General features: G+C 44.2%; 1 protein-coding gene across 3 annotated transcripts in view; it reads right to left on the reverse strand.

The window, feature by feature from the left end:
* The window catches only part of LOC142566817 (organic cation transporter protein-like), a 266,000-nt gene extending 253,412 nt beyond the window's left edge, over window positions 1-12,588 (reverse strand). Inside the window, exon 1 of one of the 3 annotated variants that reach the window (XM_075677698.1) lies at window positions 12,509-12,588. The gene's annotated coding sequence lies outside the window, so the exon portion shown is untranslated. The remainder of the gene's footprint in view (window positions 1-12,508) is intronic. The other 2 variants (XM_075677699.1, XM_075677700.1) reach the window with 2 other exon arrangements.
* Between the last annotated feature and the right edge of the window lie 252 nt (window positions 12,589-12,840).

Below are 12,840 nucleotides of genomic sequence, written 5' to 3' on the forward strand. Positions count from 1 at the left end.
ATAATAATAATATTTGGGGTTTTACGTGTCAAAACCACTTTCTGATTATGAGGCACGCTGTAGTGGAGGACTCCGGAAATTTTGACCACCTGGGGTTCTTTAACGTGCACTTAAATCTAAGCACACGGGTGTTTTCGCATTTCGCCCCCATCGAAATGCGGCCGCCGTGGCTGGGATTCGATCCCGCGACCAGTGTCGGTTTTCGTTGACATGCAGATGTGTGTTCCCCTTCCGGAAGGCCCAAAACGGAATATGGAAACTACAAGCCTCCGAGCAGATTTGAGGACAAGTGGGGGTCATTAGGTAGAACTTTTGTTTCACGACATCGCGCATCTATGGTATCGTTGCTCAGGAACCAAGATTCCAAACTCCGCGAAGACAGTGGTGTGGAACAATGGAAAGAAGAGAAAATTATCTGAATCACCCACACCACGAAAAAGTGGCATTGTAATGACGAAATCGCGTGAGCGAGCTAATGTTTGTGCTCTCACAAAAGTACACCTGTGACGAAACCACTCGGCTCCCCTTGACACTGGTGATTTGTAATGGAAACACCTTTTTCTCTTTATTTTCTCGGTGTTATGTGGCTATGGTTCAAAGCGTCCAACTGAGGAAATGCGATGATGTATTTCAGAGTCTGCGTGTTTGAACTGAATGAAAGTACAAGCCCTTAATAATTGTTTTCATCTTCGGCACTCCAGTTCTTTAAGGAATTGCCTAGAAACTACTCGTTTTCGCAGCCAATTAGCATGGCTCTAGAGGCGTAAGCGTTTTCACAAAGTCCTCCTTCTAATAAAAATTCACCAAGTCCACGCACGTACACACCTCATACAATTTATGTCTGCTTCCTTGACGGTGGCTTCCTGACCACAGCTGCTAAATGCCCTGGGTGCTCACATAGGCTACTTATGCCGATTGTTGGAGCACTTCGAAAACATCATTTGCCGAAGTTTTTTAGACACTTAAACATAATATTAGAGAAATATTTATAAGGCCTCTCAGAGAAGCTTCATGTGGACGTAAGCATGCAATCTGAGTAACTTTTGGAGCACGCTTAAAGCTCATGTGTTCTTTATATGAAGCTAATTATCCGATATAGTATGCAATAGGATGGTGAGAAACTAATTTTATTGCAAGAAGCCGGTTACCTCAGTGTAATGATTTTTGTTTGATTTGTAAACCTGATAACATGCTGTACATGAAATGAGTGGCACCATACGACTCTCTACAACTGGGAATGTTACAACTGGAAGCATTAGTAATGGTGTAGACGTGCTCGTTTGGCAACGGAATGAAAGTAGACTTGCAGTGGAGATAATTAGGTGGTAAGAGGATCAAGAAATGAAATGTTGGCACCATATACATCAATAAGGCTAATTCAGGAGCATCTCTTGGGACACACAAAATTATCTGCAATAGGCATTTTTATGTGCTGATGGGAGCCAGCAAATATTTGTCTCTCGTCAGCGCCATCTGTTCTAGAAAAGTCAAAAAGAAAACGTCATTTCTTCTTTTGATGACCGCTCAATTAAGCCCCGGCAAATGAACCAATTTCATCCGAAATGCTTTTTTTGCGTATCTAAACAGCAGACAAGGATCTTTCCGAAGATGCTTCAGTTGTCAATTTGGTATAACTTTTCATCATGGAAGCATAATATGTTCTGCACATTAAGGCAGGGAATGCTAGGGCAGCTGTCTGAAATTCCTTTTGAGCTTTCTTCACGTGAAACTTGCTATGAAAATAAACATACAATCTCGTTTCGTGAATTGATCACACCTTTGATATCTATTGTTCTTTTTTTCTATGCGGGCAAAGACGCTTCTATTCCAATGCTGTACATGTCAAAATAGAGAACGTTATGACCACTATCGAAACGACAGTTGATCAAGCTTGGCAACACATGTCATGTGCCAAAGACGCGTGTCATATTCCTAAGCAACCCTGCTTTCCCCCAGAACTTCTCCCTCACAGCAGCTATTCTGCCTGAACGCTTCTGTGTAGGTGAAAGTGTCATAGTCGTTTTGTGACCATGCCAGCTTTTGATGAGAGCATACCTTAAAGGGCCCAGAATCACCTCTCGGGCTTGGTGAAATACCATTTTGCGTGGGTAGCACACGCTGTTGTTAACATCATAGCCATTTTTTGCTGCTGTGCGCCGTGCGAGGAGTTCGCAAGTGGATGGCGAAGTGACCGTTCTCTCAAACGCTCTTTTTTCAACAGAAGGCGCTGTCCTCATTCGCTTCTGGACGTTCTATTTTGTCATCGGACACTTTACTATGCCATTCCCTTAGTCAGCTGCTATTGGCCGAGAGCTGACATCCAGGTGCGGTTGGCTACATGACGTAGATACCGCGGCCGCCGCGGGGTGCCGCCACGAGTCCGCTGGCTAAGCTCACTGCGACTCGCTGAGGACAACCGCGTTTCGCTTTTGCTTAACACGTCGTGAGCACCAAAGGCGGACGTCCTGGCAATTTCGTTAACATCCAAAATGCTATTGTGAGATAGACCAACATTGACGTGCATATGATGGCGTGTTAATGCTAGGCGTAATACTAGGCGTAATGCTAGGCTAGAGTCAATGCGACTTGGCACAAAAAAACCTAAAAAAAAGTGAAACTATGTAACCAACTAAAATTACATTGGAAATTCTTCAAGTCGTGACTGTCTCTTCAATTAATTAAATACAACCGATAATATTGTGCTGCCTCGTGAGACTTGACAGAAAATTCTCCTTATATCACTACATTTTACATTCAGTCAGTCACTGTCAGTATAACACGTATATACTTTCTATTACTTTTGTGCAATAAGAACGTTGCTGCTTAAAAATAAAAGTTCGTGAACTCCGATTATTAGGAAATGTGTGCCTTTGCCTGTTATGTATATTACATGCAGTTTTAAACACGCATGACAGTATCAACCATTTGTCAAGTCTGTCAACAGTTTACGATATTTTGTGATGCTCTTGTTGTTATTGTATGCCTTGAACTGGACCTTATAGAACTTGAAAAGAAGTAATATTGAAAGACAAAAATGCAGGATAAACCATCTCAGGATGGTTTCTGCGACGAATGCGTTAGCTTTGAATCAATATATTGACACAATGTATTGCCAGCGACGAAATTAGTTATTTACGAGGCACGTATTTCACCAGGCTTTCGCGCTTCATTAACAACACTCTGTGCCATCTAGCGCAGCCGCCGCGGAGTTTATGCATGGCAGGCCGGTGCGTGTGAACGCTGCGCGTCATGGGGCAACCGACCTCCTCTCTCCCGCTTCTTTCTCGACACACTGCGCCAAGTGGCCGCGAGACGTGAAACATGGCGTACCGGTGCTTGCAAATGCTGAGGATTGTCTCCTCATTTGCCGCAGACTCAGTGCCCCAAGCTGGCAAGAGGTCCACTCGAAGAACGGCACGTACCCCAGTGAGCTCGAGGCGCGGCTCACTAAAGCGTTCGCCTGAAAGGCGCTCATTGAAAAGGCGGTGCATACCCAGTGCATCTTTTGCACAGCCTACTAATGCGTATGCTTGCTGTCCTTGATGAGCCCTTGGAAAGATGTGAAATCTAGTTTTCAGGCCATGCAGACCTTTTTTGACTTCAGGGAATCTATCTATCTATCTATCTATCTATCTATCTATCTATCTATCTATCTATCTATCTATCTATCTATCTATCTATCTATCTATCTATCTATCTATCTATCTATCTATCTGTCTATCTATCTATCTATCTATCTATCTATCTATCTATCTATCTATCTATCTATCTATTCTTGTATGTATCTAACCATTTTCCAGCCTACCTGGGTCACTTGGTAGTCTATGACCGAATAGGTAGTGCCGCAGGCTGCTGTGTTGAGGGAACTGGGTTCAAAACCAGCCATCGGACCAATTTGATGATGATGACATGTGGCGTTTTATGGCGCAAGGAACAGTCATGGCCAGAGAGTGCCAAGCGATGCTTTAATGCAATCAGTGATGCAAATAATGACCAATGGTGTCGTGGTTGGCTATAACAATGCAACCTAGCTGTATAGGGGCCTAAAAACAGTGGTAAAAGAAATACGTATCTATTAAAATTGTTGCAATGATTTGGAGATATGCTGTGAATTTAAAACATGCTGATGGAATTAGGGAATAAAACATATAAATGCCAGTAGCACAATTTCCTCAATGAGGCCCTTAAATGCAAGGGCCTGTAGGCACGTGCCCTACAAAATGCTACTATCGCAGCAGGAGCGTCTGGTAAGATGCTGTGCTACGAATCTCCTTCGGCCTATAACTTGCAATAAATTAACACCTTGCAGAAAGGTAAAAAACTCATTGTCTGTGAAAAAATGGGTAAGCGCTAAAAACATTGCCGGATGAAAAGGAATATTTTCTCGGTAGGCTAGAGGGAAGTCTTTTTCCTTTCAGTTTCCAATTCTCTACACTCCAACAAGACATGGAGGACGGTTAGCATCTGGCCACATCTACAGCATATGGCAGGTTCACTACCGGTCAAGAGATAAGAGTGCGTGCTATACGTATGACCTATCCTAAGGCGGCAGAAAATAACCTCGATTCGCCGTATTTTCGTTATCGGTGGCAAATTTCGTAATTGTGGCTCGATCAAATGAAGTTTATTCGAGGCTTTGGTGTCCAACTTAGGTTGCCGATGCCTTCTAAGTTTTTTGCGCAAAAATGGCTTTAAGTCGGAGGGAGGGATACCTACGGAACTTTTGCCAGCTTTCGTTGCAATGGACGTGGCAATTTCATCAGCAAGCATCTTGCCCTTAATGCCTCTGTGCCCAGGTATTCAACATACTATGACGTGCTGATTAGATGTATATGCTGTGCACAGGAGCGAATATAGCTCATTGAGTACAGGATTCTTGCGTTTCTGGAGTGACATTAGAGATTTTACGACACTAAGAGAGTCTGTGAATATAATGGTCTTTTGCAATTTCATTTTCTTGATATGTTTAACAGCTGTCAGTACAGCATATGCATCAGCAGTGAATGCTTGTTTCTGGGTGCAGGACGTTATAGTCTGAAAATGATGGGCCGACGGCTGCATACGAAACGCCGGCATGCGACTTTGAGGCGTCTGTGTAAAATTCCTCGCAAGAGTACTTCGACAGAAGTTCAAGAAAGTGCGTTTCAATGTGTACCTGGGGAGCGTTCTTCATTATTTCAACGAACGATGTATCACACTCAACGAGCTGCCATTGCCACGGCGGACATAGCGTGACAGGAGCCATTAGAGGGTTTTAAAAAGTGGAACATCCATTTCTTGACTGAGTTTCCGTACATGCAGTGAGAAAGGTTCTCTAACTTCCGTTCGATTATTAAATAGAGTTGCAGATGTCATTTCGTTTACACTTGGGTAAGAGGGATGTTCACGGTTTGCATTTACCTTCAGAAAATACATGAAACTTGAATACGACCTCTCAAGATGAAGCGACCACTCATTAGCTTCAACGTAAAGACTCTCCACAGGACTTGTCCTAAAGGCACCGGTCGCCAGGCGGATACCTTGGTGATGTACAGGATCCAGCATCTTCAATGCACTCGGGCTAGCCGATTGATAGAGTAGTGCCCCATAATCTAAGCGTGTTCGAATGAGTCTCTTGTAAAGGTTCATTATACATCTCTTAACACTACCCCACTTTGTGTGTGACAAAATTTTACCAATGTTCATGGTTTTTAGCATTTGTTTCTGAGGTACTTCAGGTGTGAAATAAAGGTTAATTTAATGTCTAAGATTACGCCTGAAAATTTGTGTTCTGTATCACAGGTATGTGCTGCCCCTGAAGAGCAACTTCAGGATTTGCTATAAGACCTCTTTTTTGTGTGAAAAGAAGACAGGCACTCTTGCTGACATTGAGCTTAAAGCCAGTTTCATCGGGCCACTTAGACACCTCCTTTAGACAAAGCTGTGCTTGTCGCTCACAGATAGCGAGATTACGTGACTTAAATCCAATCTGAACGTCATCAACACATACTGAATAAAATATGCGGCGCGGTATTGATGAGCGCAAGGAATTCATTTTTATGATAAAAAGTGTGCAGCTAAGCACGCCACCCTACGGTACCCCAGTTTCCTGTAGAAATGGCCTCGAGTGGATATTACTAATTCTAACACGGAATGTGCGATTTGATAAATAGCTTTGTATTACATTAAGCATTTTTCCGCGGATGCCCATTTCCGATAAGTCACGTAGAATTTCATACCGCCACGTGGTATTGTAAGCCTTTTACATGTCTAAAAATACAGAAAGAAAGAACTGTTTATGTATGAAAGCGTCGCGACTGCTTTAATACGAACGAGGTGGTTTGTCGTCGATCGGCCTTCCCCAAAACCACACTCATATGGGTCAAGGAGCTTGTTTGATTCAAGGAAGTACAAGAGCGTGCGATTTATCATGTTCTCAAGGAGCTTACATAGATAACTTGTGAGCGCTATGGGCCGGTAGCTTGCTACAGTGGACGGATCCTTAACTTGTTTCAAGACAGGGACTACAATTGGCTCTTTCCATGTCAATGGAATGTCGTCTGTTTCCCAGATAATGTTGAAAATAGACAACAGAACCATCTGCGTGTCAGGGTGAACATGTTTTGTCATTATGTACATGATTCTGTCGGCTCCTGGTGCCGATTTCGTGCAGCCGTTCAAGGAAGCTCTGAACTCGGCAATGCTATTATAATGGTTGTATTCTTCAGTTCCGCTACCTTTACGGTTCAGTGCCTCACTTTCAGCTATCTGTTTATGTCTCTGGAATGACTGTGAGTAGTTTTCAGAGCTAGAAACTCGCTCGAAGTGTTGTCTGAGAGTGTTCGCCTGGTCTTGAAGGCTGTAGCCTTGATCATCAACCAAGGGCATGTTGTAGGTTTGTCGACTGATTAATTTCCTTAGCCTATTCCAAACGTTTGCTTCTTGTGCATAGGAATTTATGCTTGTGACGTATTTTTCGCAGTTTTCTCTGTAAGCGATACGACGCGTTTGTCTTCCTTTAAATTTTACGTGCTTAAAGTTGATGAGGTTTTCTGTCGTTGGAGACTGACGTAGTAAACGCCAGGCTTTGTTTTGCTCCTTACGCGCATTCTTGCATTGCTCATTCCACCATCGCACGTGCCTCTTTTTGTAGTCCCCTTCGTTTGTGGAATGAACTCTATTGCAGCCTAAGTAGAAAAGCGGTAAAATAAGCAATAGCATCGTTCACACCAACATCTTTAAAAGCATTTCGCTGCATCTGGGTGATTTTCTCAAATATTTTACAATCTGCGGATGCAACTTTCCATTGAGGAGGGTGTGGTGGGAATTCATTTTGTTCTAAAGTTTTGAGGCAGATGGGAAAATGATCACTCCGATATGGGTTTTTAACCACATCCCATTCTAGGCATGGTACAAGTGTAGGCGAGCAGATAGCTAAATCTATCGAAGAGCACGTGCCATGTGCTTTGCTATAGAATGTCGGCTCCTTTTTATTTAGTAAGTATGTGCCTGAAGAAACAAGAAAATTTTCTCTTAGGCGGCCTTTGACATCGCATCGAGAGTCTTCCCCAGAGAGGATGGTGCGCGTTGAAATCCCCAACTAGTACGTAGGGCTCAGACAGCTGATCGATTAGACTAAGAAATTCTGCTCTTTCGAGTCGATAGTGGGGTGGTATGTACACAGAAGTGATTGTAACGAGTTTTCCTAACAGTAAGGCTCGGACCGAAACTGCCTCAAGAGGCGTTCGGAGTTCCAAGGCCTGACATGGTACACGCTTATCAACTATAATCGCGACACCACCGGACGAAGCGAAAGCATCGTCCCGGTATTTGCGGAAAATGTTAAATTATGGTAGAAAGCCTGTCTGTGCAAGTTTCAAATGGGTACTTGGACACACAGCACCTTTGGATTATATTTACGCAGGAGTTCCTTGACATCATCGAGGTTATGTAGGAGACCCCTGACGTTCCATTGTAATATTTGTGTCTCCATAGTTAATAATGTGTGTGTATGCTGTGTGTTTAGAGAGGAAAGTTGATTTAGATAACAGGGCCTTCCCGGGCCCCGTAATGCGGAGTTTGTCTTTCTTGCCGCCGTCCTAAGAGTGGCGGCGGTCCTTCGGCGCTTGCTGCGCCGTTTGGCTTAAAGTAGTGTCCATTGCCTCTTGCGAGGCACTGGACGTCCGCTGTTGTTAGCGGCGCGTTTGTCGTGAAGGCTTCAACTGAACAGATGACACCTTCGTGCCTACCAACCCTGAGGTCGATGAGCCCTCTTTTTGTGACGGCGAGACAGCGCTGGCTGCTGTAGCCGAGGAGTCTGGTGGCACAACCGCGGCCACACCCTTTATGGGCACGGAAGATGCCGGAGTCTGCTGTGGCGTTGCCCCCTTACGCGCCGCACCAACATAGCCTGCTGTATGAAAGAATGAGACACGTTTCCGCGCTTCTTGAAATGATATGTTCTCTTTAACTTTCAGTCTGATAATATCCTTTTCTTTTTTCCACGACGCACATGATCGGGAATATGTGGCGTGATCACCGTCGCAGTTCACACAGTGTAGTGCGTCAGTGGAGTTGTCGGAAGCGTGCTCGTGACCACATTTTGCCCAAGTGAGACGGCCTCGGCAGCTTTGTGAGCCATGGCCAAATCTTTGACATTTGAAACATCTACGTGGATTTGGAATGTATGGTCTTACTCGCGTTTTTGTGTATCCTGTATCGAGAGATTCTGGCAGTACACTTGTAGCAAAGCGGATAAAGAGATGTTTTGTAGGAATTTCTTTGTTGTCGCGCTTGATCGTTATTCGGTGTACTTTGACAACATGCTGTTCCTTCCAACCTTCGAGCAGTTTTTCTTCACTCAGATTAAAAAGATCAGCATCTGATACCACACCTCTGGATGTGTTCATAGAGCGATGTGGCGTCACTGTGATTTCAACATCACAAAAAGCCAGAATATTTGAAATCTTTTCACGTTGAAGCTGGTCACGTACTTCAAGCAGTAGGTCGCCACTAGCAATTTTAGTGATTTTGTTTCCAGGACCTAGAACGTCGGTGAGAACTTCCGCAACGGCAAAGGGTGAAAGGGTTCTTACAGTCTTATCAAGGCGCCGACTATGTATGACGTGGTAGCGCGGGAAGGATTTCTTGCGTTGGGCAAAAAATTGAAAAGTTTCTTCGGTGCGCCCTCTTTTCGAAAGAGGGCGATCAGGAAGTCGGCGAAAGGTGCTTAAAGCCATCAATAACTTATTATATTTCGGCAGCTATGCCAGCCACCCACCACCGAGCCCAACAAGGGGGCGCTGCGAGACCCGTAGGAAACGTAGACGCCAGCTGTACACAGCTACTATAACCTAATATAATAGATGCAAGGTTGGATGAACTACACCAGGTTAACCCTTGCTGCCTGGAGACTTGGAAGTAAATGAAGTGAGAAGACAGGACAGGCGGAAAGTGCGAGAAAAGGACGAAGTTTTAAGAGAGAGACAGTAAAGGGCAACTACCGATTTCCCCCGGGTGGGTTAGTCCGCGGGTGCCGTATACGTGTAGCCGAGGCCAAAGAGGTGTGTTGCCTCCGCCGAGGGGCCGTAAAGGTCCAAACGCCCGGCATCGGCTCAACCCCCAGGATCCCCTTTTCCCCGGACACGGCAAAGCCACGCATGGTTAAACGCGGGTGGGTCCAACCCTCTTGTGCTGGGTACGTGGTGTCGCAAAGCACCAAACGCCTGCTGACGCAGACGCCCCTGCGGGGTGGACCAATTTGGGTGGCTGAGTATGTGCTAATATGTGCAGCTGTTCAACGACCTTCTTTCATGCCGACCAGGGTCACTGTATGTGCGGAACTGGGTATGTACCGCTCTCCAATGAAACATTTGGATGCTGACTTGGAGCACTGGGTATGTGACAGCCGGTCAGTGCTCGTCCTGAATGAAAAGCTTTGATACCGCTTTGGGTCACTGGATATGTGCCAGTAGGTGTGTGCCGCTCTACGATGACAAAAAATATATATCTTCAGTTTATCTCATGCTGAGTAGAATAGAAGCCCCGCCCCGAGGGTTCTTCGAGGACAGCAACTCGACGCTTTAGCAGGCTGCGCCATAAATGCACTGGCTATACGTCTCACTCTTCCATGACGCTCTCAGCAACTTGGGTAAGCTGAGCACGTGCCACTGGGTACGCGGCAAGCGAGGGAACAATTCTGAGCTTTCGCACACACGGGCACGCCGCGCTTCTCGTGTTGGGGGCTACGCGCGGACCTCTCGGCGGCACGACTAGATGGCACAGCATGTCAACAAAGAAGCGCCAGTGAGGAGCCCGGCTGCTGCGTGAAGCGTTTCTCAGCGTTTGCGGGTACCGGCCCACAATGCATTTCGGAGGACATGCGCAGGCGCCGCCAGATGGCACCGAGTTCTCAGGGAAGCAAAAAATAGGAGTCCCGCTTCAGCAAACGCCTCCTAGAAAAGTCGTTTGAATGGTAGCAATACGTATTGTAGCTATACTGATGTATAGCTGAACGTATTACCATCGGCAGTCATCGTAAGATGGTGTCAGCAGGATTTACACGTGAAAGAGAAGGGAAGAAAATAGTCGTGGCTCAAGAACTTATTTCGTAACATCAGATGTCCTATACATGTACTTGTGGAGTGCTCATTTATTTACTGTATAAGACAGATATCGTCCCTAATGTCATGTCGAACCAAAGCAAAATGATCTACTCTAGCGACTTTGTGTGTCACAGAACAGAAAGCTTCGCCATTAAATACTAGATGAATAATTAGCTAAATTATGTTTTTTCCTGAAGTGGTGGATAGATATAATATGGATTCCAATACTTTCATCTACTGCTTATTTATTTTGTTTATAGATTGGGCGGATTTAATAGTTCTTCACTGTTACGTCACAATTATATTGGGTGTTTCTACGAAGTTTCTAAGTAATATTTAGAAATAAACGTCTTGAAATAAATGGACGGTTCCTTAGGAGACATACGGTCAGTGGTGGCGACGACAAGGTGAGTGTTAATAAAATATAATTTTGTTAATTTGTGACTGATTACCAGGTATCGCTCGTGACCCCATGGTCACCACCACTGACGGCATGTTTCCGAAGGAACCGTCCTCTTATTTCAGAACAGCTATTAAATTTATTATTCAATTTTTACTTAAAATCTTCGTACAAACAGCCTGTATAGTGCACTAATGCTTAGGGACTTGGACAGCATACAGCGAACATTCCAAATTACGGCTACTGAGGTATTGGCTGCCGAAGCTGCAATAATTTTGTGATACTCACACATAAAATAAAATATGCGTATCCTGATTCATCAAAAAATGACGGTGATGCCGCGTGTAGTCCAACTGCTGTTGTAAATAGGCGACAGAAGATGACCATGTATTTGACTACTGGCTCTGTATGCCTAATAATTTCAGTTGTTTCTCTACTTATTGATGACTCAGCATGTATTTGCAGCATACAGGGGACTAAGTACCGTGAGCTGCCAGAAAGGTCTTGTCTGAAACGCCGTGCAGTAAATACATGGTAGGATTTCGATTATATTTCTTGAAGGTCATCTGAAATGCTGTTCGACATTTATGTTCACGTAACTGAAAGGATGTTCAAACTACATAACCAAAACTATTACTAAAAAGTTACCTCTGCTAAGTGCAACCGCGAGTTGAGCCTAAGTTTTAAGCTTTCCACATGCACGGCTAAGCCGTAGCGGCGAGTTGAAAAATATTTCGGCCTTTTGAAAAAGGACGTTTGGCAACAACAAATGTCACCTTCTTACATTGTCAAAGAGCACAAACTGCTTATGGTAAGTTCTTGTGATATATTTTTTTTACATCCTCTTTATTGTTGCTCTCAAGTGACATCGCCTGCGTTTCACAACTTTGCTAACATAGATTAAGATTCAGAGAGCCCTGTCGGGCACAAGTACCACACTGAGCAGCGCATTATGTCAAATATGTTTGCACTAAATTTGATGTTCCAGGTATTACGGTACACAAGAGAATAGCACAAAAGGAGAATAACACAGCGCTAAACTTTTTCCGTACAGTGTTAGCAGTGTGCCTATTCTCGTTCGCGTGGTCGTTTCATGTTTTAAATAGCGGCAATGCTGTTTCAACAAACCACAAATACCTTCCAATTGAAACGTATATGTAACGATATCCCTGAATTTCATTTAAAAAGACCATTTTTCATTTTAGTCTTCTTTTATTTTATTGCCCAGCATAACCCATAGTATTCATGTGATCTGGTATTGTTTACGTCATTATGTTCACGGGTGAGCACCGGTCATCTGTGTGGACTCCACCTCTATAAATTATAAAACCTGTTTCGCTGGAATTTCAAGATATAGCTAGTCTGACAAAAATACGTATGGCGCCCTTTTCTAGTACACGAAAATATTTTTTTACACTTCTTACGTGTATATTCGCTCCTGCTATATTTGTACCAAACCGTTAACTGAAATACAAATTAGGTACGATATTTTTAAAAGAACATATTAGCAACAAATTGTACTCACTGGTCACACCGCGAAGACGAGCCTAGGAACAACTCTTCAGTAGGGAAACTGCTTTAACCACACTGCTGCGAGGTCTTCAACAAATTTCTGATTGTCGGGAAGCAAGGACACATGATTGCTAATTGGTGTCATAAACGCGCCTTCCTTATCTACCTTTGGAGCTATTGCTTCGCAGAGACGTTCATAAAGGGCGCAAGCAAGGTGCTAGCGACTCCGTATCCTCTACTAGGCCAGTGTGTTTGTGGAACTGATATGTTCTGCCATCAAGGGAAATCATCAGGGAAGGTGGCCTGTTGTTTGGACCACGTCCGTGCAATCTTTTTGTCGAGCCA

This window comes from Dermacentor variabilis, unplaced genomic scaffold (genome assembly GCF_050947875.1).
Source record: "Dermacentor variabilis isolate Ectoservices unplaced genomic scaffold, ASM5094787v1 scaffold_13, whole genome shotgun sequence".
Classification (NCBI taxonomy): Eukaryota; Metazoa; Arthropoda; class Arachnida; order Ixodida; family Ixodidae; genus Dermacentor; species Dermacentor variabilis.